Below are 25,355 nucleotides of genomic sequence, written 5' to 3'. Positions count from 1 at the left end.
ATCAGAAATGAAAGAGAAGTTATGACAGACACCACAGAAATACAAAGGATCATACAAGAAAACTATAAAAAACTACATGCCACCAAATTCGGCAACCTGAAAGAAATGAGAAAGTTCTTAGAAATATGTAACCTTCTTAGACTGAATCATGAAGACCTGGAAAATCTAAATAGACTGATCAACAGTAGGGAAGTTGAAACAATTATCAAAACCCTCCCCAAAAGTGAAAGTCCAGGACCAATTGGTTTCACTAGTGAATTCTACCCAACATTCAAAGAAGATTTAATACCTTTTCTTCTCAAACTCTTCCAAAAAATTGACGGAGAAACAATCTTTCTTAGCTCACAAGGCCAAAGGATAACACACACACACACACACACACACACACACACACACACACACTCACTCTACATACCAATATCTCTGATGAATACAGATGCAAAAACCCCAAACAAAATACTAGTATATTGAATACAATAATACATTAAAAAAATAATGCAGCACAATCACACAATGTACTATACAGGTGATCTGTTATAGAATTATACACTTGAAACCTATATAATTTTATCCAATGTCATCCCAATAAATTTAATAAAAAAATTTTAAAAAATGAATACACAGTCTCATTAGCGATTGATCTGCAGGAAAAGTATGCTCTTCTAGTTTTGTAACTTAAAACTTTTTTCTTATTCTAACCTATAAATTGATAGGTGTCACTGAATGGATAAAAAATTGGGGGTGGGGCAGGGCAGAACTGCTGCTCACATGAAGTTCTCAAGATTGTTCACTGTTACCAGTAGTTTTCCTTAGGACAAAAATATGGATTTTTTTCAATTGGTTAAACTAAATTTACTTGTTGAAAAATTTATATGTGAAGGTACTATACTAGGTGCCACATAGGAGGTACAAAGGGATATGAGGAACTTCCAGGCAAATGAACTTATTCGTGGAGAGTTTATACCTGAATGGATGACATTCAAGACATAAACGTATTTACCACAAAAACGCAGAAAGTTAAACAAGAACATAGAATTAAACAGTGCATCAGGATCGCAATTGAAGTGATAACAAAGGTTATGCAATAATAACTAAAGGAAGTATGTAGGCTAGTGGTGTTCAATTTTTTTACTTTAAATAGTGGAGCCATTTTTTCTCCAATTGAAATCTTAAACTGAATCCAAACATGTTAAAAATAAAGTGAGCAAAGACTTTTTTATTGCTCAAAGCCAGGATTCCAGATCTAGTTCTGCCTACTGATGTGACTTGGGACTTTTAAACTCTAGGTCAGTTTCCTTATTAGCAAATGAGATTAATAATGGCATTGTTCTGAAGACTAAAAATAATGGAGTTATGTAAAGCATTTAAAACCATTTGGAACGGTCTAAGTACTAAGTACATTTTATCTATTAATTTTGCTGTTACACTGGAAGGAGAGGGGTGGGCCCACAACTCCATCCTCTCTCCTCCCATCTAGGGAATTCTAAGCCTACAGAAAATAAATGCTATCTGAGTTGAGAAAAGATCATTTAAACTGGCATGGGAGTTTTTGGCCAAAAATTACTAAGAGTGTATCTGTGTTAATAGTTCCGAGGGTTTATTAGTTTTATTATCCTCTTTTGAATATTAGCCTCATTAGTGTGTAACGTGAAATATACCTAAAAAGCTTTAAATCAAGACAGCATTTTGTAAGAAATACTATACTGCTCACCAGGAACTGCCTATTGGGGTTCAAACATACAAACTTACAGATAAAATATATACATAAAAACCTTCAGAATGATGGCAGCAAGAACTATTTATGTCATCCCGCACATTATAAATCTCGAGTCTTCTAGCAAACTTGCAGTGAACCTTACTTGGGTGGAGAAGACAGTACTTCTCTTCTTTTTAACAATAATTACCAATACTTTATTTTTTATTTTTAAAATTCATTTCAAAGTTATAGTCGACATGGTTTCATTCTCATCTTGATCCTTCTCTGTGCCCTGCCTGCCGAGTTGGGATATCAGATTCTTGCTCCAGGGCTTGGTTAACTTACCAGATGTTTTTGGGTTTCCCTTACATATTTTTTCGAGACCAAACTTTCAATACCATTAGAAAACAGATTTATTTAGAACTTTTGCTTTTCTCTAATATATTCATATATCCTTCCCATACTTCGCTGCTGGCTTAATTTGTAAATAACTGTGTGTGATCCCTTCGGCCTTGGTGTTTTCTCTCGAAAGACTATCTGCTCCGTTTTTTAGTTTTTAATTAATTATTTTTTTAATGGTGACATTGGTTAACGAAGTCCAATATGTTTTAGCTGCACACTTCAACAGTAAGGCATGTATATGTTTACACTGTGTGTTCACCTCCCGTAGTTAGATTTCTTTCCGTCACCACATATTTGACTCTCTCTACCCTGTCTACCTCCCCCATCTGCCCACCCTCTGGTAACCACTAGTCTATTGTCCATGTCCATGGGTCTCTGTTTGTCCTGTTTATCTGTTGCTTTTAGGTTTATATATCTGCTCTGTTTTATATTTAGTAGCTACTTCTCTAAATATTCTAGAGGTAGGCGGAGCCCTGAGTTCAAGGAGAAAAATGGATTTCCAACTGGGCAGATGATAGGGAGGATTTTATTGTTGTTGCGACATTAAACATCCCCCCTATGTTTCCACCAGTAAACAGCAATTACAGGGAATTATTCTTTAACCACTCAATGTTCAGTATTTACATTAACACATCAAAAGAGGATGTTTAATTCTTAAGGTTAATGGTTTTTTTTTTTGTGAGTTTTGATAATTTGTGGACTAGAAAAAAATCCTACTTTGATTTACTAATGCATCTTCATGAAGATAGCTACTGTTAAAATTCTGTTGATAATAGAACTGTTATAATTTCATCAGTAATCTTGACTGATATAAAGTACGTATTTAGTTTTTGTCCTGGGCCTAATGATTAAGAACATGGGTTCTGGAATCTGCCGGCCTCCGGAATGTAAACTTAGGCAACCTAACTTATGTTCTCTAGTCTCAGTTTTCTTCATTGTAAAGTGGGGCTATATTTGGTACCTGCCTCATAGTGTTATTATGAAGATTAAATGAGATACTTAGCACAATTTTTGGCATATTGTTAGGATTCATTATAATAATTATTGCTGAGGGGTAATATGGTGTAATAGAATTAAACAGACATGGTTTATAATCCTAGCACTGAGGAGGGTGGAGGGGGTTGAGGTATCTTTATACATGGTCTTGAACGAGCTGTCTAACCTCTCTGAGTTGATTTCTTCAGTTATAAACTGTGAGTAATGTTCTTTGTCAGGTAATTGAATTGGGAAGATCTGGTACATAGCAAAATTTAAAAACTGCCACTATATTATTCTTTTCTATCTAGTTCTTAGATTAGTTTAGGAATGCTGCAAATTCAGAAAACCTGTAATTCTTTGAAAAAAAAAACTAGCTAATATTCTTATAACACATGTTAAATAGCTGTCATTCAGTAAATTGACTTTTATTGGAATTTTCTTTTTTTTAATGCCTTCCCTATTTTTTTTCTGAATTATAGTAAACAAATAGAAGAGAGATTAAGTATTAAAGAACTTTAAAGTTTTATATATAAAGAACAATTAGAAAGTAAAAGAAGCAAAGAAGTTTTGTTTTCATTAGAAACTATGAAGTAAAAACTAGAGACATGCCACCGAGGTCAGGGAGATGAGACAGGAGTCTGTTTGTCTTTGGTTTGAGGATGGAAATAGCAGCAACGTCAGGAAGCTATTCAAGCTGGGAGAGCGCTGTAGGAGCGACCCACGGGGCTGTGAAAGTCATTACTTACTGCGTGGGTAAGGGTGCTGAAGGGACGGAGATGGTCTGATTGATGGCGATCGTCCCAGACTGTGGGCCTTTTCTGTAGCCTCTCGTGGGATGTGCTGAGAATGGTAGTTAACGCACCGAGGTGATTCAGACGGGGCAGGGGACGGGAAGCAGGGAAAATAGAGAGGGATAGTGGCTTCTGTTCCTCAAAGACTAGCTTCAGGGTAGGGATTAGGGTTGGGAGTGGGTGGGACTATGGAGAATTTACCAATTTCATCTTTCCCTGGGTTTATCAGTACTCCTGGGCCCTCAGAAAGCTTGTGTTGGGGGTATGGAGCTCTGATTTTCCTGCATAGCAAAATATTGATAAGAAACAGCAAGGTGATATCACATGAGTTCATTCTGTGGACCACCAGTTTTTTTTCACAGAAAATCAATCTTGTAAAGCACCATGTTCCCTCTTTATAAATATGAAATTTTCAGTGCGCGTGCGCGGGCACACACACACACACACACACACACGCGCGCGCGCACACACACACACACTGTTACTGTGCTGAAGAAAAATATTATAACTATTTATACACAGTTTCAAAATATCAATATAATGCCCTAATGATAATATAGAGAAGAAATAAATGGAAAGCTATTATACAAGTGAATGTTACCATATATAAATGTTTAGGCACTAATAGAATTCATGGTGAAGAACTATCATAAATGTGCCACCCTAATGGAGACTGATGAAAGTGTCTTGTGTTGGTGATTCAAACAGCATGACATTATCATCTGAAACTGGTAAAGTTTTGGACAAAAATAGTACCATTTCCTGTGGTTTACCTTGTTAGTTGCAATCCTGGAAAATTCAGTGTATGCTAAATATACTAAAAATACAAGCATTATTTCTGCTTACATGTGAAAAGGGATTTGGTTCTAGACCTAAATGTCCTAGTTGGACATTTGAAAGCTGTGTAGAATTGTGACAAGTATTACAGGATGTAGAACCCCTGTCTCCTTCAGAGAGAATGCCTACAGTAACGCCCCCCCCCCCCCGCCCCCGCCCTGGCCCCAAATCGTTGTGAAAACCAAACCACCCTCACGACTTTCTGCCACACCTCCTGGCAGTCGGTGCCAACCCTCTGAGAAACAGCTTGATTCCATCACATTTGCCAGGGGACTTAGAAGACAGTATAGTGATTACTGCGACGGTCACACCCAAATCTCAAGTGACTTCTCCCTTCTCTATCATTGCCAAGCCCATTAAATAAACTGTCTATTTCTAATGCTATTACCTAACAAGTAGCTTGGAAACGTTCCATTTGTTTTGGAAGGGGGATGTCAGCAGACAGAGACAGCGCCGCACAGTGGCTGTGAGCAGGAACTGTGGCTCCGCCCTGCCTGCGTTCCAGTCCAGTCACTGCCACTCACGGGGTAGGACCCCGCGTACTCCCTGACCTCCCTGTCTCACTTTGCTTGTCTGAAAATGCATAGGTACGCTGAGTTACCTGCCTAATGTGGCTGTCGAGAGGATCCTTGACACACACTGTGTGGAAGAGAGACTTGTGAGAATAGTGAACAGGAAAGGACCGAATTTTTAAAGGCAAGAAAGGAAATCATTGAGTTATAAATATACAATGCAGAAAATTAAAAAGGTCTTGTATTTTGATTTTCTCTCAAAGCAAATCTTTACCAGAGCTCTAAATAGATTTTAATGGATAAAATTCATCATCATTCTTTCCTTTACCTCGAATTTGGCAGGGATAATAATGGTTAATAGCTAACAATTACGGAGCTCTTAACGTGTGCCAAGCATGGCACTAATGGGTTTGCAAGTATTGTATCATTTAATTTTTAAACAAACCTATGAAGTTGTTACTATTATTATCCCCATTTTTACATACAGAAAAATGAGACAGCTTGAGCAGTTAACTCAGAGTGTCACAGGGTAGAGCTAGACTCAAATCATCTAACTCCAGAGTTCATTCTTTTAATCACTGGGCGTCACTAAGCAGTGAAATAGGCAAATCAGGACACCACTTGAGAGAAGCTTTAACCATCCACACCTGTGAACAGTCTTAGGTTAATTGTGCTGGGTGACTCATCCTCGACATTTTCTGGTTAACTGTAGGACTTTATGTTTAGGATGCTCGTGGAGGTTTTGGTTTTGTTTTAAAAGTGGGTTGATGTCTAGACGAGGACTGCAAGGGCACTTTTTGTAATGATGGAAATATCACTTATTTGCTCCGTCCACTACAGTAACCAGGCACTAGCCTTATGTTATGTTGCTGTTGAGCACTTGAAATGTGGCTAATGTGACTGAGGAAGAAGTTAATTTTAAACTTTTATTGAAATTTAATTAGTTTAACTATGAATAGCCACATGTGGCTAGTATTGTACAGCACAGGTCTAGATAAGTAAAGGGGACGCAAAGAGAAAAAGCTTGCAGGGGCATTCTAAACACTGCCGTTTTGTTGCCTTTTCTGACTTCTGGACTTGCAAAACCTCCACTCTGCACTTGAACATGAGCCAGAGTCTGCTCTAAGATACAGAAAGAATACATACCGGTAATGGGACTTACTTCTCCCTTTTTGGACAAGGAGACATTAGTTCCACGTCTTCAGAAGCATCCTTTGTCTGGCAGGTGGGTACTGCTCGCGAAGCTCTCTGCGGTGCTCACGTTCCCGGTTCTGCTGAACTGGCTCAAGAAACCTTTCATTATTGCAGCATATGTTTCAGTGTTCAGGCTGGGTAAATTGATTCCCCCAGCCTGAAGTCAGCACAGATGGGATCTTGAGCCGAGGCTTCAACACGAAAGAACTAAATTGCTGTCCCTCACAGCTGCCATGATGCTCTGACCTCAACAGCTGTGGTTGCCACAGTATGTGGAAACTTTTACAATAAAAAGCAAAAATTTCCATTTATGGCCATCATTGTGATTTGAATTCAAGGTAGATAAGTGAAGGGCAGCATATATGTTGCTGGTTTTGTTTATTTAAAAAAAATCAACAGCATTAGAACAAAAGCCGATTGTGTTTGGTGTGTCCATGTATATAGCAGTATACATTCCAATTCAGGTCTGTATCCAAACTTGAATGAATTCCAGTGAAAATGTTGAGCTTAAATCAGAGTGTCTGAGATATTTCAGTGCTTAGTTTTATCATAAATGAACGTATGCTTAGGCATAGATATTTATTCTTACTTTTTGAGTTTATAAAATGGCATCGTTGCTGGATATAGTGTTAAGGGATTTTTTTTTTACTCAATATTACATTTTTAAGATGCATCTGTGTTATTGTATATAGCTATAGTTCATTCATTTTCATTGCTATATAATATTCCAATGTATAGAACATAAAACTTATTCTCTTGTCAGTGGACTTTTGGGTTTTCTAGTTAAATGTTCTTTAGGTTTATTATAATTTCTGTTGGATTATCGTTTGAAGGTGGCAAGGATAGGGCATAGATTACCCACATCTCAGAAGGAAGGAACAGTAGGGAGAGGGATCAAGAATATAGGATATATTCAAAATAGAGAGGAGAGAAGCGAACTGACATATATTATTTTCTGGGTACCTGGAACTGTCACATATGACATCTCATTTAATTCTCATGGTAGAGCTTTTGTTATCTCCATTGAATAAGTGAAGAAATGAACCCACAGAGAGGAAAAGTAACTTTTTCAAGAGCATGCGCATAGTAGGAGATGTAGCTAAATGGTCAACCTGAGTTTTTCTGACCCAAGTCCTTCGTGCTCTCTGTACATGAGGCTGACTAGAACAGTCAGGGTTTTATGACCATAAGGGAGACGAAGTGTAGATGGAGGTTACAGTTTGGACTCTGCCACTAAAAAAGCAAAGTAAACATAGCACCAGGGTAATCTGAATTCAACCTTGTGAGGTAGACAAGTGACGGAAAACAGACAAAAGGAACTTGACGTTCAAGGCCCCTGCATGTTGCTTCCCGGCACAAATCGTTCTGGCGCTGTGTTCTGACTTGGGCTGTGACTTATCCAACTAGTGCTGTGGTCCTTACTCTTCTAGTAATTTACCTTCTGTCAGGGGTGAATTAAAAACCAAAGGCAGAATAGGTTGACCCAGATTTATTAGCAATCTGTAATATGAGGGTTTTTTTTTTTTTTTAATGGTGAATCTTTCTGGAGAATTGGGATAGAATGGGGTGCTAGCCAAGCAAATGAGACAACTTTATTTTTCTCAGTCTGTAACATTTTTGAATGCTACCAGTACAACCCGTCATAGAATGTAAGTACATATTCAAAATTTATTTCCATGATTTTAATTATTGACAGCTACTGCTATCCCAGAGCTCATAAAACCCGAGTGATTGTGCAGCTGAAAAGAGAAAAATCTCTTTTGATAAACAGAGGCCGGAAATTGAAATTGCTCTTTGCAGGTGGTTATTGTACTTGTTCATGTTTTATTTAGGTGTTTAGCAGTGCCATTTGAGTTTCTAATTAAAGTTGTGTCAGCACTTTAATTGTTTATGAAGCCTCACATAGATTTAACCATCAGAGCAGCTTGATGAGGATTTCAAAGGTAAGCTTTATGGCTTCACACTGTGACTCCTGTCCTCTATCTTGAATGTGAAGGCAGCATTGATTCATAAGAACATTACAAATAGCTCAGTGATCATTGGAGTATATTGAGTCGAGAATGAAAGGCAGAAGTCTATTACAGATACTCTGTCTCTATTAACCTTTCTAACCCTTCTATTTAGTTTGATGGATAGAGGGATTTGTGCCCTGAAATCACAGAGGTATCACATGCCTCAGATGTAGGATCATCTTTAAGATCGTGTTGTTAATCATTTTAGCAGATCAAGACTCAGTTAAACTAGTTTTGAACAATTTTGCTTCACATTTTATTATGCTATTTAGGGTTTAATATTTGCAGCATTTTCTATTTTAATGACTCTCCTCGGTTACTTCAAAATAATTCTTTTAGTGTTTAAAGAAAGCTTTGCTTTTTAAAAATGATTAAATTAGTGTAAGGAAATATGAGTCTTAAGATACTGTGATGATGTTTAGTTGCCCCAAACATGTTTTGAAAAGTTAATATTGTATTCATTCGCCACTTTCTTTTGATTTATCAATTTCAGATTTTGTGAAATTCATGAATTTTAAGTGTTTCTGAAAAAAAAGACAGCAGCAGAAATAAAGAAATTTCTTTCTATGTGACTAATTTGGTTTTCAGCATTTTCCAAAGAATATATGCTTGGATACCATGTAATTCATGATCTCTCTCTCTCTTTTTTTTCTTTGGTACCTTGAATAATTGTATAAAGTACACATGGCTAATATGGTCTTTTAAAAAAAAACTTAAGTTTTCTATCTCAATTGCAGTAGCCTGAAAGGGGCACGAATTAATTTTTTTTGGAAATGGGTAGGAAACTATTCTCTATCAAACTATTAGAAGTCACAAAATAGCACAATTAGTTACTGGTGCCAACAATGTTATTGTTTCTTAATGTTGTCTGAATACCTCAAATATTTGAAACGAAATGTTGAAATGTAAGTGGTTGCTGGTGTATCTACAAGGACTGTTTGTAAAAAGCATTTAATATACTATGTTTTAGGTTCTTGTTAAATTATTTTCCTACTACACTAAGCTTTGTGAAGGCAGATGCTGTTTCCTGTTCTGTGCTTGTTCCTCACTGCCTATCATAGTATCTGGCTCAATAAATAATTATTAGGTGAATAAATGAGTGAATGACTTCTTAAACTGATAATAGTATCTTAAAATTAGTCACCTAGCAATTGAACATTTTTTCAGGGTTATGTATCTTAAATATATAGCTTTTGATCTTAGAGGGGTTTCTTTGATTTTTATTTCGTTTGAAAAGCAGTCTAAGAAAAAAGACGAAGATGAAAATTTTAGCATAAAGATATGACTGTAATCTTAATGGTCTTGTCAAATGGCTTATTAATGTCAGAGTTTTGAATTCTTACATGTCATGATAGCATTATATAAATTCATAAATATAATGTACTGATTTTTAGATGAGAATCCTTAATTTCTCTGCTTAAGTTTTATGTTTATTCACACAAATAGTTTTAAAGTTGATGTTAATGCATCTTATTAATGGACATTGAATGTCTCCTATGTAGTCTCTATAATAATATTTACAGAATAACATATTACTATAAATCCATAAGTGACTTCATTACATGGTAGGATATAAGTTCCTTAGGGGTAGGCATATGTCTTTCTTATCTTTATTTTTCTTTCCTAGAACCATTTTTTTTTTTTTTAGGTGAGGCAACACTTGGTTAACCTCACAGATTGCAAGGACCCTCTCAGTTTACAATCCCTTATTTTTTATTTTTTATGTCTACAGCATCTGGTCTTCCTAGGTGGTCTCCTATCCAAGTACTAATCAGGCCCGACTCTGCTTAGCTTTCAAGATCAGATGGGATCTGGCTTGTTCAGGGTGGCATGGCTGTAGATTTTCTAGAACCATTTTAATAGCAGTTATTTAAAATATATTTTAAAAATATAATTGAAATCCAAGAAAAAATCTACAACTAACTCAAGATTACTGTTATGTCATGACTGGTTATGTTAGGCAGTTGGCTGTGTGTGAATCAGTTATTTCACTAGTAGAAAGAAGGCAAGATATTAGATCTAGATTGATTCCATTTATTTTATACAGCTGTGTCCAGACCGAATTCCCTACTTCCTTGGCTTCCACGTGTGATCTTCTCTGTTGTTCTTAGTCCCTTGTACATATCTCACTCTTAGTTTTTCTTGTCTGTTCTCCTTCTTTTGGTTCCTGTCTATCTAGTTAACCGCAGCCCGCAGGGTTCCCTTATTCACGTGCCCTGCTTCGGTCACTTCGACTACTCACGGCGCCCTGAATGGACTGTGTTCTTGCATGCCTCTGCACTTTGCACACGCTTTTCCTTACGCTTGGAGCATCCTTCATTTTCCTTGTCAGCCTAGTGGAGGGAGAATTCTTACATACCACTTCAGAACCACCCCAGTATTTCTGCTGTGAAGCTTTTCTTAAGTAGAGTTTGCCACCACTGCATCTTGTACGTATCTCTTAACCTTTGATGTCCGTGCTCATATTCTTCAGGTGATGGTGGAGTGTAGAGACAGTGGTTAGAGTCCCCTTTCCTTTCTCACAGTGGTGGTCCTCATGAAATAGTGATGTGCATCATCCATTTGTGAAAATGGGGACTTTTCAAAGGCCCACTGACAGCCAGTGATTTGACCCTGTCTACTTTTAGAGACCCATTAGGGCAATTCAGGTGACTGAAAAGAGTAAGTTTGTCTCAGGCTGAAGGAAAATACAAAAAAATATTTCCCCACAGGACTGCAGGCGCGATGTTGGCATGGAGATTGCTCTTTGGCTGGCATTAAACATTTCAGGGATGGAGCAAAATGACATATTTCTGTACTTGTACTTTGCCCATATGTATGGATTTATATATTAATATATTTAAAGTCTGTGTCATTCCAATATGTTTAAGGTCTATGCTACTTGGTTATAGGTTGCTTGGGGAAAGTGGTAGAAATAGTGTCTTCTGTTTTGTTTTAAAACGGAGTTTGAACGCCCTTTCTTGGTGTTAAGATGGGTTGTCCCAGGTTGTTCTACTCGACAAGTGACCAAATTGTCACTCTTATATAATAAAGTAGAGCTAAATTTGTGACTAGGTTGCCACTTTTTATTGTCCAATCTCTTGTTCTTTACTTTTATTTGTTTATTAAAAAATTAAAAATTTTTTCCAATTATAGCTGACATTCAATGTCACATTAGTATCAGGTGTACAGCATAGTGGTTAGACACCTATACAGCTTATGAGGCGATCCCCCTAAGTACCCACCCAGCACCACATGTAGTCATTACAGCAATAGGACTTAGGCCTGAGTACCTGATATTGGTGGTTTTGTTTCGATATATTCTGACCTCTGTATCAAAAGCCTGTGATCCAGTAAAGTTTAAAGCAGTATTTCAAAGGTCGGTGGAAATGATTAAGGCTCTACCTCTGCCAAATAGTAGTTATTTAGGTGAGGTTTGGCCATGCTGTATATTTATATTGTATGGCCTAACATTTGGTGTCTGACATCAGGGTCTTGTCTGTGTAATCAGGTTTGTGTACAGTAGGGTTAAACTTCCTTTCATTATGAGCGTAAGCGCATGAAGGGCTCTGACAGTGTATACTGGTCAGAACTAGCTGACTGGATTCCGTTCTTCAAGGAAATTAGTACTTAACTCAGTTTCAGGTGTGTTAGAGATTGTTGATTTTATCAGCTACACATCTGTGTTATATGAGTTAGTTTGTCTAATATTTTAGGTAAATACTAGTAAGATCTATCAGAAAAAATGTGTCATTTGCCTACTAGCGTAACCCTCTCCCTGAATGACACAGCGTAACATTCATTATGCTATGACTCTGGGGAGAATATAACTGATTAGATTTTCTTTGCATTCCGTTTCCCTGAAATAAATATAAGTAAAGCTAAAGCAACAACAACAACAACATAGGATGTCACCGAAGTACAGAAAGTAACTATTCAGAGTTAAACTTTATCTGTTTTTGTTTGTTGGGTAGAATTACCTGGGAAAACCTCAGAGGTAAAGTAACTGTTTCTTTTAGAATTTTTTTTAATATAATGAATTTGTTCTTATACTACTTAGCTTTAAAAAATATTACATGATAGAAAAATGCTTATATTAAAATTTCTTTGGTGTAAATATTTGGATTAAGTTCTTTCAAAAATGAACTAATTACAGTGCTTCTTTTATTAACTTTGTTAAGTATTTTATTGATATACAATTAACTAATTTAAAATGTACAATTTAGTATCTTTCAGTATATTCTCAGAGCTGGGCAGCTGTCACCAATTTTAGAATATTTTACTTTCCCCTAAGAGAAAACCTGTAACTGTTAGCTGCCACTTCACAGTCTGGTGAATCATATGGTACCTCTCTGTTTAATATTTTGAGAAACTTCCAAATTGTTTCTAAAGCAGTGTATGTCCCATTTTACTTTCCCACCAGTAGTGCATGAGGGTTCCAGTTTCTCCTCATCTTTGTCAACACTTGTTATTGTCTCTTTCCCATTATTGCCCTCCTAGTGTGTTTGAAGTGGTGTTATCTTTGCGGTTTGGCTTTATAGTTCCCTCTGTAATGGTTAATGATGTTTAGCATCTTTTCATATGCTTATTGGCCATTTACATGTCCTCTTTGGAGAAATATTTATTTATTTTAATTGACTTTTTGTTGCTGTTGACCCATCTATAAGAGGTGATAAAACTAGTGTCTTCCTAATGGAGATATTATGAGGATAGAAAGAATTAATATATGCAAAATGCTTAGAACAGTGCTTGACACATAGTAAATCTTCCTTTAATGTTGGTTACTATTGTTGCTACAATGACACCAATTTCTCATGTGCTTAATGCTTCCTCGTGACTATATTTTAATTTCTTTGATGAGAGTTGTGAAAAATAAACTTTATCTTCAACTCCCAATTCTACCAACCTTGGTCTTTGCTATATATATTCAGTTGGTCATTTGTTCACTCATTCCTTCCTTCAATAAGCATTTATTGAACACTTATGATGTTTCATATTTGTGTAAGAACCTAAAAATGTGACCCAAAAAATGATGGTTCTTTTTTTTCAGAAAGTATGGAAAGAGAGATACCAAAATGATTATTGAAGAGTAGTGGGTGCTTTAATATGGGTATGTACTGGCTGTGGTGACAGTTTTGGTGAAGCATTCAGGAAAAGTTTTGTAGACAAGCTGGAACTTGAAGGATGAATGGGAGCCTCTCATGCAAAATGTTAAGGTCAGTGTTCCGGATGGTGCAAGGGCACGTTCAAATGCATAGGGATTTGAAAGTACTGAATGTTCAAGTAAGATGAGAATTCCAGGCCTGCTGCTCTGTGTCGTGCTGAGAGGCGTTGGAGGTATAGTGTAATCAGCTGAGGAGGGGGCAGCTCCAAATAGGAAAATACCTCTCTTCCTTCCGAACCATTAGTGCTCAGAACTTTCTGCTTTCTCCCCTTCTTAACGTGTCCACTTTTCCATTATGAAATGTCTTACTTTTCATTATCAAATGCCCATCTTTGTCTCTAGTAATATCTTGTCTTAAAGACTGTTTTGCGTGATACTCATGTAGTCACTGCAGCACTATTATGGCTACTGTTTTGTTTGCAACCTGTTTGTATCTTTGAATCTAGAGTACATCTTCTCTAGACAGTCTGTAGATGGGTCTTGCTTTTTTAAATGCGGCATCACAATATCTCCCTTTTGATTTGAATGTTTAGTCCATTCACATTAATATAATTTTTGATTTAGTCGGATTTATATTTGGATTTATTTTGCTATTTGTTTTCTATGGGTCTCATTTCTCTTTTCTTCTCTGTCCCTTTGTTACTGGCTTTTGTGTTAAACAAATGTTTTTTGAGTGTACATTTTAATTTGTTGATTTTTAAAGTCTTTTTTTTTTAATGATGGCTATAGGGCTGCTATGTACAAGGTAATTGTCAGCAGCCACATGTGGCTATTGTGCACTTGAAATGTGGCTAATCTGAATCGATGTATGCTAAAGTGAAATACAAACAGGATTTCAGTGACTTAGTATGAAATGCAGAATGTACAATCTCATTAATAATTTATATGATTATATATTATAATAATATTTTGGCTAGTTTGGGTTAAATAAAACATTGTAATTTCACATAAAAAACTTAAAAATATGAATTGAAAATTTAACATTTTCAGTGTGACTAAACCATTGTGGCTCTCACATTTCTGTTGGAGAGCATTGACTTAAGGGTTACAACATGCATCTTTAACATATCACAATCCATTTCAGTTTTATAGTGATGCAGTTCTGGTAATATATAGCAACTTTGATGTAACTGTATTTTCTCTCCTTTTGTGCTGATTTTGTCATATGTAGTACATCTATATGTTATAAAACCAAATAATACAAAATTTTTACTTTAAGCAATGGTGTCTGAACTATATATTGCACTTCCTATAGTAGTTCATGTCATTCAGGTCTTCATGCAATAACTTCTTCCACTTTTTTTTTTTTTTTGCTTATTTGGGAATGTCTATTTCTTCATTTTTGAAGGATAGTTTTACTTCACATGTAATTATTGGTTGAAAGTTTTTTTCTTTTAGCAGCACTTTGAATATGTCATTTTATTCTTTGTGATTTCCATTGTTTTCTGATGAAAAGTCAGCCATTTATTGAGTGACCGTTCCCCTGTATGTGTTACTGAAAAGATTTTCTCCTTGTCTTCAATTTTCAGCAGTTTGACTATGATTATGACTTGTTGTGGTTCTTTTTGTTTATCTTATTTGGAATTCATTGAGCTTCCTCGATGTGTAGATTAATATTTTTTCAGCAAATTTTGGAAGTTTTAGGTCATTATTTAAAATATTTTTTTCTCTTCTGCGATTCTTATGTAGATTGATATACTTGATATTGTCATACCCACCACTCTGAGGCTGTGTTCATTCTTTTTAAATCCTTTTTTTCTCTCTGTTCCTGACATTAGATCATTTCTGTTGATGTGTTCTCAAGTTTAGCATTTCTTTTTTCTGCTGCCTGAGTCTGCTGTTGACCCTATCTGGTGAATTTTTCATTTCAATTATTGTACTATTTTAATATGATTTTTTAAATTAAGTTTATTGGGGGTAACATTGGTTACTATAATTATATAGTTTTCAGGTGTACAATTTCTGCTCTACTTACCTAAGGTTTTCAAGAATACTTTTCCATTTAATGTCTGTTTTTGCTCTATATCAAGTACTCCAAAATGTTTCTGTTGATATTTTTACTATAATTTTGTCCAATTTTACACTTGTTTCATGTAGCAGTGACTTCTTCATATAGCCATTACTAGACGTTTCTCTGGAACTGTCACTTTCCTTCAGGTTTTTATTCTCCAAGGAGCCTTCCCTGTCCCATACCTCTTCTCTGCTTTAGGTCTCTCTGCTCTGCTAACATCCAATACTTTTTTTATAGTCAGATTGTTTGTCTTTATTCTAGACTGTAAACTATAGGAATGCAGGTATTTCTTTTGCAAATACAGTGCCCAGCACATAGTAACAAATATTTGTTGACTAAATATATGTTAAACTGGCATTTCAAATCTGTTTTGATAATACAGTAACTTTACTTGTGTTTGGACAACAGTATTCATGGTTTGAAGAGGGTGCTGTTTGTACATTGAGTCTTTAGACTCATTGGTTATTCTTTTTCCACCGTTGCTTTCAGGGGAAACTTTTCTAGTGTTTATTTTGAGTGACTTAAACCTTTGCTTTAACAGTTCTCTCTTTTTTTTTTTAAGTCTGATCTTTCTCTTGCTTTCTTTCATTGAGGAAGTCTTTTACCTTCTTTACTGACTGAGAAATAATGATTTTATGGTACACACTGTAAAGCATTTCTGATTTGAATATTTTTGTGCTTTTTTTTTTTTTTAATCAATTATTAACTCTTCTAGCTTGGAAAAAACCCCTAAAGGCTGGCTCCTTTCCTTTTAAGGAACATGGCTTAATTCATTATGTCAGGATTAGAAGCAGAAACATAATAAAGCCTTTGCTCGTGCGCGCTCTCTCTCTCTCTCTCTCTCTCTCTCTCTATATATATATATATATATATATATAAAACTTTAAAGCTTATAAAGTCATGTGAGTTTTAAGTACTAAGGACAAATTGATATAGTTAAGAAATACGCATCTTCTGTTTCTCTGTCTCAGATGTTTTATGCTTATCATTTACTCAGATCAATTTGCAAATCTCAGCTCTTCTATTATGCACATAGAATTTAAATTACTTAGCTATTAAATTCAGTTTAAAAGACATTTTAGAGACAAAGGATAAATTTCCAATATTTGAGCACAAAAGAAAAACTAGCCTTGTTAAATTTTTTTCAATAAAATGTCCATACAGAAAATTATCTTAGCTTTGCCTTAAAGAATCGAACCAATTTCTTCTTCTTCTTCTTCTTTTTTTTTTTAAATGAGTAAATAAAAGGTTTCTTTATTAGAAATTTGGTTAGGTTTTTATCACCTTGTAAGTCTTGGGCAATATTATATGATGTCCCTTGAGTGAAATATTTCTAAGGTAGAAAGATAGTCAGCCCAATTCAATTACTACAAATTATGTCTTTCAACAGATAATAAATAGGAAGATCAATTAACTATCTTAGTTTTTAATTACTGAGCTGTTGAAGTATGCTTCTTATTCCAAATTTTTTCCAAACCAAGATTTTTTAAGGATAGAGACTGTTGATACTTTTGTTAATACACACAGACACGTATTTTACCTATATAATTTCTGTCCTTTAAAATATAGTCTTATCTTGTTCGTCAGTTATATTTTCTTCCTTTTATTTTTAACTACGGTTAGAACATTATTCTATACTTAGTCTCAACTATAAACAGAAAAGGAATTTGGAAGGATTATGAGACCTGACTTTAGAGAAAGACGAAAAGACACATGAGACCTTCAGTGTCTAGTTCTGCATGTGAGGAAGTCATCACTTTATCCTAACAACAAGTGAAAAACTAAACAGACTGAAAATCAACAATTCTTGGATCCATGAGAGAAATGGAGATACAGGGCAAACTAGTGAGAAAGGAGCAAAGGCAATACAAAGGAACAAAAATAGTCTTTTAAGCATGGTACTGGAACAAGACAAAAAAAAAAAAAAAGGCGGTCTAGACTGGACCTTAAACTCTTCACAAAAATGACTGAAAATGGACAGCAGATCTAAATGTAAAATACAAAATTATAAAACTCTGAGAAGACAATGTAGGAGTAAACCTATAATACCAAAGGTAAAATTCATTAAAGAAATACTTAATAAGCTGGACTTCATTAAACTTAAAAACTTATGCTTCACTAAAGGCAATGTTAGAATAAGAAGGCAAGCCATAGACTGAGAGAAAATATTTGTAAAAGACACTTACGATAAAGGACTGTTACCCAATGTATGCAAAGAACTCTTAAAAACCAACAATAAGAAATAAACCTAATTAAAAAGTGGGCTCAGGATCTTAATAGGCATCTGTCTCACCAAAGAAGATACACAGATGACAAATAAGTATATGTAAAGGCATTCCACATCATAAGTCATCCAGGAAATGCAAATTAAAACAACAGTGAGATATTACTGCATGCCTATGAAAATGGCCAAGCCCCAGAATACTGACAACATGAAATGCTGGTGAAGATGTGTAGCAGTGACAGAATTATCATTCATGGCTGGTGGGAATGCAAAATGGTGCAGCCACTTTGGAAGACAGTTTGGCAGTTTCTCACAAAACTAAACATTCTTACCATATGATCCAGCAATCATGCTCCTTGGTATTTACCCAAAGGAGCTACAAACTTATATTCACAAAAAAAAAAAACCTTTGCATGGATGTTTATAGCAGCTTCATTCATAATTGCCCAAAACCAAGGTATCTTTCAGTAGGTGAATGAATAAATAAACTGTAGTATCTCCAGATAATGGAATATTTTTCAGCACTGAAAAAGAAATGAGCTATTGAGCCATGAAAAGCCATGGAAAAGGAATTATCAAGCTATCAAAAGATTTTAAAAGCCTATTACTGTAGTAAGAGAAGACAACCTGAAAAAGGCTACATACTGTGATACCAACTATATCATGTTCTAGAAAAGGCAGAACTTTGGAGACAGAAAAAAAGATCAGTGGTTACCAGTGGTAGGATTGGGGGAGGGATGGATAGATGGAGCAGATGATTTTTAGCGCAGTGAAAATGCTTTGTTTGATACTGTAATGGTGGATCCACACCATTATACATTTGTCCGAAGCCATAGAGTGTACAACTCCAAGAGTGAACCCTAATGTAAACTGAACTTTGGGTGATTATGATGTGTGATGTAGGTTTATCAATTGTGACACAATATACCTCTGTGGTGGGGGCGATGTGCTGATAATGGGGGAGGCTATGTAAGTATGGGGGGAGGGGGCATGTGGACAGTCTCCATACCTTCCTCTAAATTTTTCTGGGAACCTAAAACTGCTCTAAAAAAATTTATATATATAAAAAAATTGGAGTAAGACAGCACATGTAGCCTGGGAGAAAAAGGTATGTGAAATAATTATCTTTCAGGATATTTTTCCTAAATATTTCCATGTTATGATACTGCTCCAAAGTGGATTTATTTTATTTTCTATTTTACTCAGAAAAAAAAAATTATATATGAGATACATGTATGGTGAAAGTAAGCCATACATTTTCCATTCTCCATCATCTCCTTTTGACTCCACTTTGAAAAAAAAATCAGATTCTCCTATAAAATGCCTGCAGGCACCCCCAGGCATTTACTTTCAGAGAGTACTAACACCCACTTTTCCAAATAATTTTGTTTAATGTCTTTGTTTTCTGCTTAACCTTGTATATTTTTTTCCTGCTATAACTTTCACATGTCTCTGTGTGTTATAGATATAAAGAGTAGAATAAAGGTAACACATTTGTAATGCGCAGGACCGGGCAGTAGAAACAAGGGCATTGCCATCTGCTGTGGCCTAAGAAGAGGAGCAGGATTTTGCTGAAAGGAGTTATTTGTCAGTTCTGGTATAGTAACCAAGCAGGGACACGTGGGCAGAAGGGCCGGAGGAAAGATGCGGGGTAACGAGATGCTTATCCACGATGGTGTGGACCAGCAAGATATGCATGTTTTGGGGTCTTGGATTGAACTGGATGGTAATTTATCAGGTACCCTTTGACTTGAATGATTTGTCCTTTGAGGAGGCAAAAATGCATTTCGATAGTGATGTTTTATATATTAAGATGATAATATTAATTATTAATATTAATTATTAATGGCTGCTTTTTTCTTATAGTCACTTCCCCTTATGACGAGCGATAGGTGTTTGCAAGGTACTCAGTGCTGAATGAAGGTTGGCAATTTTTTGCTCTGTACTATCATCTTTTTTTTATAAATGTTATCATTAGGCCAAGCTACCTGAATCATTTATTCATTCACTAGATATTTATTGAGCACCTGTTGTATGCTTGGCCTGTACTAGATGCTGATAAAATAAACACATGATGGGGTATGAGGTAAAGAACACACAAGTAAGCCACTGAATATAACTCAGTGATATAGTCACCCAGTTGAGTGGAGGACTTCATAAGGACTGACTTTAGTTTATTCTATAAGTTTAAATATTCAGAGATGCCAGACTTTATGGTAGCTTGTCTTGGGAAAGATAGATCTAATTTGGAAAGTTCATTGTAAAATACTTTAAAAGCATTTTCTATTTTTGCTTGTCACTTTCATTTCAAAACTGCTCCATTGAGGGGAAAGTGTTACCTTAAAAACCTTTTTAAAGTTTTTACGAGTAACAGGTTATTAAGAAAATCATAATCATTTTGTATGCTATATATATAGTCTTGGGAGCCCTATTGTACTACTTTCAAAACTTTGTAACTCAGTTTCACTTTTATTGTTACTTGCCTCTCCCATGATTATGAATGTCTATTTTATACCTGGTAGTATCTTTGTACCTTTCTTCTTTTAGTCTAGGTATTGTTCATACCTACTATTTCTGGGCTATACTATCACCTTTTATTAGTGATTGTTTTCCTATGTTGCATGCTTCACAATAAACCTTAGCTATTTAAAATTGGAAGCTTCATGCTGGTGAAGATCTAACTAATTATTAGACCTTCCTTTACTACTGTTTTTAAAACAAATTTATGTAAAATTATGGCTACTAATTTTAAATTTTCAATTGATAATTGAATTAGTTATAATTCTGTACTTCTTGTGATTAGCTTCTCTTTAACTCAGTTTGTTGTAACAATACTGTATGTATATTCGTGTGTGTATGTGTGTGTTCTGTCTTAAATTTTACAGATAAGGGATACATTATTTTGATATTTTGACTGTCTTCTAAAAAGCAGCATCATGACAGCTTTCCTTTCATGTGATGTGTTAGATTTTGCTGCATACTGTTTTAAGGATAATATATTTTTAAACTAAAGGGGTTTCATATCCAAAATTATTATCTATAAATCCATTTCAGATATAGCCATTTTTTGTAAGTTAGACAGTAGTTTTCTACCTTTCATGCAATATGAATTTCCTAGAGATCTTATTAAGATGCAAATTTTGGATTCAGTAGGTCTTGGCTGTTGTCAAACTCCTAAAAGAAGCCAGACTGCTGGTACCAGTAGTTGTCACCTGTTTTATTTTGTGGGGAGAGTTTTCTCAGGAAGTCTTGTTTCAATAATTGCTGAGATCACCTATGTCACTCAAATGCCCTTCCAGCTGGTGTATCTCGCTGTGAAGACAGAGGCAGGTTGGTGATTACTATGTCATTTTTCATGCCTGTGAAGTCTTTGGTTTATTTTATTATGTGTATCTGTTATGCTGTTAAAATAATTTAAATGAATTATTTAGTATCTCCTCTTTTGCATATAAGTATATCCTGGGTTCACATACTCTTTCAATGTTTTCATCCCAAATAAATTTAAGCAATCTACTAATTTAGATTGCATTCACACCGGTTATTTTGAGAGCCTTTCCAGGGACTCTTTAAACTAGTGTCTGTTTTGTGATTATCTTTTTTTATGTTAGGTAAAGTCTGCTCAGTTTTTCAGTAGTTGTGGGGGGAGAAGGTGAGAGAACTTTGTCAGGGAGTGTGAATGGTGGAACAGGCTTTACCTTCATTTCTAAAACAGAAGGGGATCCAGGGACATGGAAAAGTTCGCGTCTGTCCAGGTGTGATGGAGTCATGTGTGGAAGTCCTATTGCTCTCCTGTTTTGAAGGAAGCAAAGGGCAACATTCTTTGCGCCAATATTCTCTCTCCTCGGATATTGGAATAGAACTGAACTAACTAGAGGAATCTAGCTAATTATAGCATCTCTTGGTTGTCTTTTTTTGGGGGGCGTGGGGGGTAACAGCTTTCTTGACATGTAATTCACATACCATACTTTTGGCAGTTCTCTGTCTCTATTCTTGAGTTTTCTTGGTTCTCGTTATGTATTTTGACCATAACATTTGTCATTTTGCATAAAAGATGCTTTACGATCAGCATTAGGTAGAATGAGCATGACCCTGAAATCAGATAATATCTGAAGTCATCCATTGATACCAGACTTTTAACTCGATGTGACTCCGTGTCTACCCTAACCTGACTCATTTCCTCATTCTTTCTCAATACTGCCACCTCATTCTTTCTTCTATATCACCTGAGACATGCTCTATCATGTTCAGAAACTCTGCCCTGAAGGTTTCCGAATGTCTCCATCTTCTTGCTCTAACTGGTATCTGCCTCCTGAGGGCAGGGCTTCCTGTTCCCCCAAGTGGTGGCTGGTTTTTCTCGTGCTTGAGAACCCAGGGTCCAGAGAAACAGAGTATCTTTCTTGCTCCCCTTGCTGCTTTTAGACCAGTAGAAATAGGCAAATAATTCAAACAGGTTTTTCATATAAGAGAAACCATGAATAGTGAATGAACTGACCACTTTCGAGAGCCATTTGTCAATATGCAAAATAGTTCAAGACACACAGTCTTATAATTCAGCAATTTCACTTATAGGAACTTGTACTCTCTAAAACAGTGAAAGTCAAAGTGGGGGTCCCCAGGGTCCTTTCAGGGAATTTATAAAGTGAACGCTTTTTAAACAGTAATATTAAGACATTATTTGCCTTTTAAACTCCTATTCTCTCACTTATATACAGTAGAGTTTTCCAAAAGCTACATGACATCTGATAAGTCAACAGATTGAAATAAGAGACATAAATGAGAATCTGGCTGCCTTCTGTTAAGCCAGACATTAAAGAGATTTAAAAAAATGTAAAACAGTGCCATTCTCCTCACTAACTTATTCTTGTTTCAGAAAATATAGTTTTTTTCCCACAAAACATATTATTTATGTCAACATGTGATGGATTATGATTTTAAATGAATTAATAAATATTTAAAAAATATTAGTTTAAATCTCTAAGACAGTAAACCTCTTTGGGATCCTTCAATAATTTTTGTTTGCGTTAAGATCTAATAGTTTTGAAAATCAGTGCATGGTACAAGTATTAATTTGTTTATAGTATGTAGTAAAACATTGTAATCAACCCATACGCTCATCAGTATGGGTACATCATCAATTCTATCAACATGGAATGATAAAATATTGATATCTTTATACACAAATACATACATATATACACATATTCATACATAATTACGCATGAATCAAAATATATAGAAGTTAGATGTTCCTTACCTCATATGTCAAATTAAATGATTTTTTTGGAGAATGTAAGTATAGTTCTAAGTACATAATAAAATTAAGAGCAAACTTTATTAAGAATTAGATATTAGTTCATATTATTGCAGATTCGTTGATCTTAACCTTAAAAGGCAGAAATAAAAGTGACAACATAAGCTGCTCCATTTGACTAGAATGTATGATTAACAGCGTCCATTGGACTCAGTATGCTAGGATGTAGAACATCTTTAGTATTTTATTTATTGAGCACTGTACTGTGTGTTTGTTGAAAAGGAGGAAACAGCATTTTGTTATACTTTTATATGCTGTGTGATATTTATGCTAGTAATACTTACATTTTTTAAAGGGTATCTGATTTCAGTCCTTAGAGAGAAATCAGATTTTTTCTTCTTCTTCCTTTTTTATAAATTTTCGATTTCGAGAAGACTTAGGGAAATGGAATCCATCTCCTTGACTTATCGATCAGAGATGTGTTATTAGACTAGGCTGAAGAGGTTTCCTGCTTAGAAACGCAGATGTTGTTGCTAGAACAAAGCCCTCTCCAACAGTTCATTTTGGTCTCAGTTTTCTTCAGTCCACTCATGTGTGTTCTGCCTAAAAAACACCCGGAAGTCACTAGTTTTCAATTGTTAGCTGTTAGAGTGACCCACATCACATGGTGTCCACTTTTGTAGAGAAACATTATATAATGAGGGAAGTATAAATCTGTGCTCTTGTAAAAACGTTAGATTTTCTAACTTGTAATAGATGTTATCTTGCATAAAGCAAACAGAATGTTAGGAGTCATAATTGCCTTTTAATATTCTTGAAGATATAAGTCTTCTCTGATTTTAATTTCTGCAGATGAAACTTTCATAACTGTTTTTAACTTCTCAAATCAGACCACTTTGAAGTTAATCATTCTGATCAAATTAAAAATAATAATAGAAACTACAAAGAATATAGTTTAAGCAGTAAAACAGTTCTGACGCCAGTCAAAATTTGAAATTAGAGCCAAGAATTATGGGTACTGTTTATGAAACGATACTAGTGAATTGTCTGTGCACCTGCATAGAGACGACCAGGTTTGTGGCCCTTGTGGATTTTGCTGTTTGAGTGGCTAAAGAAGAGATGATACTCAGCAGCCTCAGTTTTAATTCTGTGCTTGATGCTTTGTTCAGTACTGTGTTGGCAGGCACTTTACATAGATTATCTCATACAGTCCACCCAACGGGTTTCTGAGTAGTCACTTACTCCCGTTTCACAGAGGAAGAAATTAGGCTAAGAGAGGTTACGAGGTTACACTGCAGGTAGGGAATGGGCTTCGTGTTTCAGTCTGTTGGGGCTGCTAGAACAAAATGTCCCAGACTGAGTAGCTGTAAACAACAGTTCATTCCTCACAGTTTGGAAGGTGGGTAGTCCATGGTCAAGGTACCAGCATAGTCACATTCTGGTGGCATCCCTCCTCCTGGTCTTGCTGTGAACTTGCGTGGTGTGAGGGTCTCTTATAAGAACACTAATCTCATTGCATGAAGGTTCCACACTCATGACTAAGCACCTCCCAAAGGCCTCGCCTCCTAATACTATCACTCTTGGGGGTTAAGATTTCAACATACAAATTTGGGTGAACACATGCACATCATAGTTCTTGGACTGCAGGTTTAGAACTCCAAACTGCTCACACCTTTTCCCTCTTAGGTATGGGGACTTCCTTTTTGCCTGGAACAGCCCTACCATCCTCTCCTATGCTTTATTTATTTATCAAAAAGTGACTTCCTTCTTCTGAACTCGGGTTTTATGGTCTGTGTCACTTCTCTCCAGCCAAAGTTTTATATTGTAGCTCATTCCGCAAGGTGACTGTGTCGCTCTGCCCTCTTTTATTGCGAGCTCCCAGGGGCAGTGACTATAGTGTCCTCGCCTTAGTCACCCCCTGGGACCTCACAGTGATCATGGTGGCCAGTCTCTGAACACTCATCAGATTAGCAACTGGAGTCTCCACAAGGACAATGCTTTACCTGAGGAGACTGAGGACAGCGGCAAGGGAAGTTCCTAAGAGAGATGGTCTGCCTCCCTTGACCGGTGTGGCCCAAACACACTGCTGCGTGTTTTCTCTAAGTGCTGACATGGGTCAAAGTTGCTTATGTTTCTCTCAGGAAGGCATGGTGCCTGTGAATCATAGACTCATTTTCCCCTGAAACATTAACCATTACATTTTCTTGTTTTGTACTTTAAATGTTGGAAATGTGAAATAAAGTGGTAGGGAATGCAGAACAACGATTCCCAACCATTTCTACTTTCCTCTGTTATGACTATTAT

General features: G+C 35.8%; 1 protein-coding gene and 1 pseudogene across 1 annotated transcript in view; one reads left to right on the top strand and one right to left on the bottom strand.

Annotated features, from left to right (window-relative positions):
• Nucleotides 1-25,355, top strand: part of SMYD3 (SET and MYND domain containing 3) — a 536,963-nt gene that overhangs the window by 75,369 nt on the left and 436,239 nt on the right. The gene's annotated exons all lie outside the window — the stretch shown is intronic.
• On the bottom strand, nucleotides 10,146-10,264 carry LOC118613435 (annotated as a pseudogene).

This window comes from Rousettus aegyptiacus, unplaced genomic scaffold (assembly GCF_014176215.1).
Source record: "Rousettus aegyptiacus isolate mRouAeg1 unplaced genomic scaffold, mRouAeg1.p scaffold_m13_p_18, whole genome shotgun sequence".
NCBI classification, from domain to species: domain Eukaryota; kingdom Metazoa; phylum Chordata; class Mammalia; order Chiroptera; family Pteropodidae; genus Rousettus; species Rousettus aegyptiacus.
The sequence above is the reverse complement of the archived record's forward strand: the minus strand, read 5'-3'. Positions and strand labels throughout refer to the sequence as shown.